This window comes from Salmo trutta, chromosome 3 (assembly GCF_901001165.1).
Source record: "Salmo trutta chromosome 3, fSalTru1.1, whole genome shotgun sequence".
Lineage (NCBI taxonomy): Eukaryota > Metazoa > Chordata > Actinopteri > Salmoniformes > Salmonidae > Salmo > Salmo trutta.
This window is the reverse complement of record NC_042959.1, coordinates 4,136,893-4,146,143: the sequence shown is the minus strand read 5'-3', so window position 1 is coordinate 4,146,143 and position 9,251 is coordinate 4,136,893.

Genomic DNA, 9,251 nt, shown 5'->3' with positions numbered 1-9,251 from the left:
CTGGTCATAACACAGACACTGTGTCTCTCTGATTGAGCTGGTCATAACACAGACACCGTGTCTCTCTGATTGAGCTGGTCATAACACAGACACTGTCTCTCTGATTGAGCTGGTCATAACACAGACACCGTGTCTCTCTGATTGAGCTGGTCATAACACAGACACTGTGTCTCTCTGATTGAGCTGGTTATAACACAGACACTGTCTCTCTGATTGAGCTGGTCATAACACAGACACCGTGTCTCTCTGATTGAGCTGGTCATAACACAGACACTGTCTCTCTGATTGAGCTGGTCATAACACAGACACTGTGTCTCTCTGATTGAGCTGGTCATAACACAGACACCGTGTCTCTCTGATTGAGCTGGTCATAACACAGACACTGTGTCTCTCTGATTGAGCTGGTCATAACACAGACACCGTGTCTCTCTGATTGAGCTGGTCATAACACAGACACTGTGTCTCTCTGATTGAGCTGGTCATAACACAGACACTGTGTCTCTCTGATTGAGCTGGTCATAACACAGACACCGTGTCTCTCTGATTGAGCTGGTCATAACACAGACACTGTGTCTCTCTGATTGAACTGTTCTCATCTCAGCACTGATCTTTAAATCCTAACAGCCCTCCACCTAACAGCCCTCCACTGCATTATAGTTCTCCCTCCACTGTGGAATCTTTAAATCCTTGCGTGCATCCCAAATGGCACCCCTTTCCCTTTGTGGTGCAATAATTTTGACCACAGCCCTATGGGTCCACTATAAAGGGAATAGGGTGTCATTTGCGACACAGCCTGAATAACCATCTCCTGTAACAGGGGGATGCCTAGATGCCTGCTCCTCCACACTGCTTAGAAGTGGTGATGGTGAGATTAGGTTTTAATGGAGATAAACACCTGCGGCCTCATTTATATACACTGCATATGTACAACATATACCCCCAAACATGCATACGCCAGTTTTCATGCAAAGGTTGGTATTCATAAAAACTGAAGTTGACGTGAGAATGTACTTAACTCTCCGCAAACTTTCCACCATGTGTAGAGGTTGATGGATAGTGGTTTGAAGTGTAACCAATTCGACTGGATTCATGTCTAATAACCAATTTGACTGGGTTCATGTCTCATAACCAATTTGACTGGGTTCATGTCTCATAATCAATTTGACTGGGTTCATATCTAATAACCAATTCGATGGGTTCATGTAAGTGACTGATTGATCGTGCCTGGGAGGAATCCCTCAGTATAAACAATTTGGCAGTACGCCCAAAGCATTGTTTTGAGAACGGAAAAGGATATCCCAGTTTCAAGGTCTCAGCTTGGAGAGAAGAAGCCTCGTGAGGTATTGGCCGGTCACATGCATGAACCAAAAGTTAGTGATTCATTAATTATGAATAATGAATCATGTAAATCATGCATATATAACTTGTCTGTGTAAGCAGTATATACGAAAACTAACGGGACTGCCCCGGGGGAGCTCCTGACCGACGTCTACTACTTGGTGCATTGAGTTTGTTGGAACCTCTCCAGCTTGCTGTTCATAAAGAATAATCCATTTAAGATTAACTTCAGTTGTCATTGATGGTAATTTCCACGACATTAGCAATACCAGAACCGTACTTATACGTTGAGTGGACAAAACTTTAGGAACACCTTCTTAATATTGAGTTGCACCCCCTTTCTCCCTCAGAACAGCCTCAATTCGTCAGGGAATGGACTCCTGTCTTGACTCCAATGCTTCCCACAGTTGTGTCAAGTTGGCTGGATGTTTTTTGGGTGGTGGACCATTCTTGAAAAACCCAACAAATCAAATCAAATGTTATTTGTCACATACGCATGTTTAGCAGATTTTATTGCGTGTGTTGTAGCAAAATGCTTGTGTTTCTAGATCCAACAGTGCAGTAATATCTAAAATGTTCAGTTCTTGACACACTCAAACCGGTGCACCTTACATCTACCACCATAAATATTTTGTCTTGCCCATTCAACCGCTCAATGGCACACATACACAATCCATGTCTCAATTGTCTCAATGCTTAAAAGTATTTCTTTAACCTGTCTCCTCCCTTTCAGCTACACTGATTGAAATGGATTTAACAAGTGACATCAATAAGGGATCATAACTTTCACCTGGATTCACCTGGTCAGTCTATGTCGTGTTCCTAATGTTTTGTACACTCAGTGTATATGGCTCTGGTTTGTCCTATATGTTAACAGCTTGTATAACGTCTCACCAGGAAGCCAAAAGTCAGATCATTTTGCTGAGAGAAACACCCAATGACTGTACATAGCCTGCCCTTACTTCACAGGTAGTATATCTTTACAGTAGGGTCCCAAATTATTATCATGATACAGGTGAGCAATAACGACTGTATTAAATAAATGATTCAAACACTGAGCTATTTAACACTTTACAAACTTGTTTGGATGCATTTGAAGTTTGTTTTAGGTGGGTTTCAGATGAATAGATCAATAGAAATGAATGGAAAATAATGTTGTGTCATCTTGGAGTCACTTTTATTATAAATAAGAGTAGAATATGTTTCCTAACACTTCTTCAGTTATTGTGGATGCTATGATGATTATGGATAATCCCAAATGAATCGTGAATAATAATGACTGAAAAAGTTACAGGGTCAAAGATCATACCCCCAAGACATGCTAACCTCCCATGTTGTTGGTAATGGTGAGAGGTTAGTATGTCTTGCGTGTATCAATCAAATGTATTTATAAAGCCATTTTTACATCAGCCGATGTCACAAAGTGCTGTACAGAAACCAGCCTAAAACCCCAAACAGCAAGCAATGCAGATGTAGAAGCACGGTGGCTAGGGATAAACTCCCTAGCGGTAGAGAGAGAGAGTCAGAAACAGCAGGTCTGGGACAAAGTAGCTCGTCTGGTGAACAGGTCAGGACTCCATAGCTGCAGGCAAAACAGTTAAAACTGGAGCAGCAGCACGACCAGTTGGACTGGGGACAGCAAGGAGTCATCAGGCCAGGTAGTCCTGAGGCATGGTCACAGGGCTCAGGTCCACCGGGAGGGGAGGGAGAGAGAGATAATTAGAGGGAGCATACTTAAATTCACACAGGACAATTCAGGAAAAATACTCCAGATATAACAGACTGACCCTAGCCCCCCGACACATAAACTATTGCAGCATAAATACTGGAGGCTGAGACAGGAGGGGTCGGGAGATACTGTGGCAACGTCCAACGATACCCCGGACAGGGCCAACCAGGCAGGATATAACCCTACCCACTTTGCCAAAGCACAGCCCCCACACCACTAGAGGGATATCTTCCACCACCAACTTACTACCCTGAGACAAGGCCGAGTACAGCCCACAAAGATCTCCCCCACGGCACAAACCCGAGGGGGGCACCAAACCCGGACAGGAATATAATGTCAGTGACTCAACCAACGCACCCCTCCTAGGGACGGGATGGAAGAGCACCAGTAAGCCAGTGACTCAGCCCCCGTAATAGTGTTAGAGGCAGAGAATCCCGGTGGAGAGAGGGGAACCGGCCAGGCAGAGACAGCAAGGGTGGGGTCGTCACCACACCCTTCACACCCCTGGGCTAGACTACACTCAATCATAGGACCTACTGAAGAAATGAGTCTTCAATAAAGACTTAAAGGTCGAGATAGTCTGCTTCTCTCACATGGATAGGGAGACCATTCCATAAAAAGGGAGCTCTATAGGAGAACGCTCTGCCTCCAGCTGTTTGCTTAGGAATTCTAGGGACAGTAAGGAGGCCTGCGTCTTGTGACCGTAGCTGTAATGGCTGTCGTAGAGAGGAGACCAAGGCACAGTGTGCTCATAGTGAATATTTATTTTAACTCAGAATACTAAAGACAAAATAACAAACAGCCAACAGTTCTGTCAGGTACATAGACTAACTAAACAGAAAATAACTACCCACAAATACAGGTGTGAAAAAAACCCTACTTAAGTATGATCTCCAATTAGAGACAACGAGGACCAGCTGCCTCTAATTGGAGATCATCCCCCCAAAAAAAACATAGAAATAGAAAACTACAACTAAACATAGATATAGAAAACATAGAAAAACACAACACCCCCTGTCACGCCCTGACCAACTCTACCATAGAAAATAACATCTTACTATGGTCAGGAAGTGACAGTACCCCGCCCAAAGGTGCAGACTCCGAATGCTACTACTAAACAAAAACAAAAAAGGGAGGGTAGGGTGGGTAACTACTGTTTATGGCGGCTCTAGTGCAGTCCACATAACCTTATCCTCCAGCGGAGGAGGCGGCTCTGGTTCGGGGCTCCACCCACTGATCCCTCTGCTTTAGTACCACCGGACCGAGGATCGTCGTCGAAGGAACCGGACTGTAGATCATCGCTGGAGGTTCTGGGCTGCAGGCCGCCGCTGGAGACTCTGGGCTGCAGGCCGCCGCTGGAGACTCTGGGCTGCAGGCCGCCGCTGGAGACTCTGGGCTGCAGGCCACCGCTGGAGGTTCCGGGCTGGGGAGCGTCGCTGGAGGCTCCGGACCAGGGACCGTCGCTGCAGGCTCCGGGCCATGGATCATCCCTACAGGCTTCTTGCCATGGATTATCCCTACAGGCTCCGGGCCATGGGGTTATATCCTGACTGTTTGGCCCTGTCCGGGGGTATCATCGGATGGGGCCACAGTGTCTTCTGATCCCTCCTGTCTCAGCCTCCAGTATTTATGCTGCAGTAGTTTATGTGCCGGGGGGCTAGGGTCAGTCTGTTACATCTGGAGTATTCTCTTGTCTTATCCGGTGTCCTGTGTGAATTTAAATATGCTCTCTCTAATTCTCTCTTTCTCTCTTTCTTTCTTTCTTTCTTTCTCTCGGAGGACCTGAGCCCTAGGACCATGCCTCGGGACTATCTGGCATGATGACTCCTTGCTGTCCCCAGTCCACCTGGCCATGCTGCTGCTCCAGTTTCAACTGTTCTGCCTGTGGCTACGGAACCCTGACCTGTTCACCGGACGTGCTTGTTGCACCCTCGACAACTACAATGATTATTATTATTTGACCATGCTGGTCATTTATGAACATTTTAACATCTTGACCATGTTCTGTTATAATATCCACCCGGCACAGCCAGAAGAGGACTGGCCACCCCTCATAGCCTGGTTCCTCTCTAGGTTTCTTCCTAGGTTTTTGGCCTTCCTAGGGAATTTTTCCTGGGGAGTTTTTCCTAGCCACCGTGCTTCTTTCACATGCATTGCTTGCTGTTTGGGGTTTTAGGCTGGGTTTCTGTACAGCACTTTGAGATTTCAGCTGATATACGAAGGGCTATATAAATAAATTTGATTTGATCATCTCTACAGGCTTCTTGCCATGGATCATCCCTACAGGCTCTGGGCCATGCATCATCACTGGAGGCTTCTTTCGTGGAGCTGGAATAGGTCTCACCGGACTAGGGAACGTCGCTGGGAGTTCTGGACTAGGGAACGTTGCTGGAGGCCGGGTGCGCGGAGCAGGCACAGGGTATACTGGGCCTTGGAGGTGCACTGGAGATCTGGAGCTTATGGCTGCCACAACCCGTCCTGGCTGGATAACCCCCGTAGCCTGGCAAGCACGGGGCGTTGTAACAGGTCGCACAGGTTTGTGTTGGTGAACTGGGGGTACCGTGCGTAGAGCTGGCGCAGGATAACCTGGGTCGAAGAGACGCACCGGAGACCAGGAACGCTGAGCAGGCACACTCCTTCCTGGCTGAATGCTAACTCTAGCACGGCAACTGTGGGAAGCTTGCACCGAGCGCACCGGGCTGTAGCTGCGCACTGGCGACACAGTGCGCATCCCTGCATAACATGGTGCTTGCTCGATCACTCGCCCCCCACGGTAAGCACGGGGAGTTGGCTCAGGTCTTAAAACCGCCTTACTGCCCGTGTGCCCCCCCCCCCCCCCCAATTTTTTTTGGTGCTGCCTCTTGTGCTTCCTTCGTTGGGCTAGCTCCTCGTAATGTCGCCGTTCCTCCCTCGCTGTCTCCACCTGCTTCCATGGCAGGGTTGTCCCACCTGTTTTTGTGGATGATTATTATTTTGTGAGTAGTGTTTGTTTCTCCTGCGTCACGGTTTGTTGTTTTTGTGTTATTTCTGGTATTTGGTGTTTGCATTACGTTTCCCGGATTAATAAAATATGTGGAACTACACAAACGCTGCATCTTGGTCCGCTCCTTCAGACAGCCGTGACAGAGGTTCTTCACAGTTTTATTTGAGACGACTGTACAACCATCAAGATTAATTGTCAGACTCAACAGAAGATCTCTTTGTTTCTTGGGACCTAGAACTAACATCTCTGTTTGGTACGAGTTTAAAAGTAAAAATGTGTCACCATCCACTTCCAGGGAGGGCAATTTTGGGGCTTTACCATGTGTCATCGAAATGTACAGCTGTGTGTCGACCGCATAGCAGTGAAAGTTATCATTATGTTTCCAAGTGACATCACCAAGAGGTAAAATATGTAGTGAAAACAATAGTGGTCCTAAAACAGAACCAGGAACACCAAAACTTAAAGTTGATTTATCAGAAGACAAACCATCCACAGAGACAAACTGATATATTTCTGACAGATAAGATCTAAACCAGGCCAGAACTTGTCCGTGTAGACCAATTTGGGTTTCCAATCTCTCCAAAAGAATGTGGTGATCGATGATGTCAAAAGCAGCACTAAGGTCTAGGAGCACGAGGACAGATGCAGTGCCTTGGTCTGATGTCATTATGATGGGGTCTAAAACCAGACTGAAGCGTTTCGTATACATTGTTTTTCTTCTGGAAGGCAGTGAGTTGCTGCGCAACAGCTTAAAAAACTAATGGAGTGTAATGGGAGATTCGATATAGGCCAATCGATTTTTATTATTGGCACTTTTAGTGAGTTTGGTACTCATCCGGAGGATAGGGAGCCATTTATTATGTTCAACATTGGATGGGCAAGCACAGGAAGTAGCTTTTTCAGTAGTTTAGTTGGAATAGGGTCCAATATGCAGCTTGATGGTTTAGAGGCCATTACTATTTTCATGAATGTGTCAAGAGATATAGGATTTACAAAAACTTGAGTGTCTTCCTTGATCCTAGGTCCTGGCCGTGTTGTGCAGACTCAGGACAACTGAGCTTTGGAGAAATACACAGTTTTAAAGAGGAGTCCGTAATTTGCTTTCTAATGATCATGATCTTTTCATCAAAGAAGTTCATGAATGTATCACTGCTGAGGTGAAAGTATGATCTTTGACCCTTTGTAACTTTTTCACTCATCGTTATTCACAATTATTTCAGGATTATCCGTAATCATTGTAGTATCCATATTATTCTAGAAGTGTTTAGATACATATTAACACATTCTAATAAAAGTTGCTCATCTTTATCAAGAGCGTAAATAATTTAGTTCTGATTTCTCCAATCGTGTTGACAGCTTGTAAAACGTCTCACCAGAACGTCTCTCACAAGTCAGAGAAAAACTCCTGGCTTCACTGTGCCGACTGGCTGTGGCTAAGCAGGGCTGACTTCACTGTGCCGACTGGCTGGGGCTAAGCAGAACTGGCTTCACTGTTCCGACTGGCTGTGGCTAAGCAGGGCTGGCTTCACTGTACCGGCTGGCTGGGGCTAAGCAGAACTGGCTTCACTGTGCCGACTGGCTGTGGCTAAGCAGGGCTGGCTTCACTGTACCGACTGGCTGTGGCTAAGCAGGGCATGTCTGTTTCCTAAAGGGCACCCTATCCTCTATATAGTGTACTACATTAGACTAGAACCCTATGGGCCCTGGTCAAGAGTAGTGCACCATAAAGGAAATAGGGTTCCATTTGAGACGCAAGCCACATCTACTTAGCGGAAAGGTGGACTGTCTCTGCCTGGGCCCAGTTTGTGTTAGGCTACGGCTTGGGGGATGTCATATAACATTAAGGCTTGGTGTGTGTGTGTGTGTGTGTGTGTGTGTGTGTGTGTGTGTGTGTGTGTGTGTGTGTGTGTGTGTGTGTGTGTCACTCTTTCCATCTCAAGTGGAAAAATATGATGACTCTAACACAGTCTAATACAGCCTCTAGAGAGGTTATATCTACGTGACTCTAACACAGTCTAATACAGCCTCATGACTCTAACACAGTCTAATACAGCCTCATGACTCTAACACAGTCTAATACAGCCTCATGACTCTAACACAGTCTAATACAGCCTCTAGAGAGGTTATATCTACATGACTCTAACACAGTCTAATACAGCCTCTAGAGAGGTTATATCTACATGACTCTAACACAGTCTAATACAGCCTCTAGAGAGGTTATATCTACATGACTCTAACACAGTCTAATACAGCCTCATGACTCTAACACAGTCTAATACAGCCTCTAGAGAGGTTATATCTACATGACTCTAACACAGTCTAATACAGCCTCATGACTCTAACACAGTCTAATACAGCCTCTAGAGAGGGTATATCTACGTGACTCTAACACAGTCTAATACAGCCTCTAGAGAGGTTATATCTACGTGACTCTAACACAGTCTAATACAGCCTTTAGAGAGGTTATATCTACATGACTCTAACACAGTCACAGCTGTAGTATATTTCTACACAACTATAGTCTGTTTCTTCACAGCTAGAATCTGTTTCTTCAGTCTTCTGAGTCATAGGTCACACAGTAAGAAGCTCATAATATCTACTTCTTTCATTGAGATTCACAATGAATAATCAACACAGTGTGTCCTCACGCCCAACATCCCCACTGGATAAACAGAGACTAGCTTGAAGACCGGACCACAGAGCTTTAGGATATTTTGATTACAATAAAATTGGCCTACAGTCTTTTTTAGTCATGAGGTTTGGGTTTCACACAATTAAGAAAGCTCTTCTGCAGTTTGATTGGAATCAACACCAGTGTCCTCACAATCTCACATTTTCCCGTCGTACATTCCCCATGTCCCCACATGTCACTGATAGAGAACAGGACAAGGGAAAACAGCCTCTGGTTAGAGAATGAAACGGGGTGTGGCCAGAGTAAGGGATGAAAGGAGGACCACAAGGGCTGATTCCTCTCGTTGTGGAGACTGCTTCTGTGAGGACATCAGTGTTGTGAGGACATCAGTGTTGTGAGGACATCAGTGTTGTGAGGACATCAGTGTTGTGAGGACATCAGTGTTGTGAGGACATTAGTGTTTAAGGACAATAGGGTTGATGATTCCTGCTGGTTCCCTCTGTAAATGTTGGTATTACACACACACGCACACACACGCACACACACACACACGCACACACACACACACA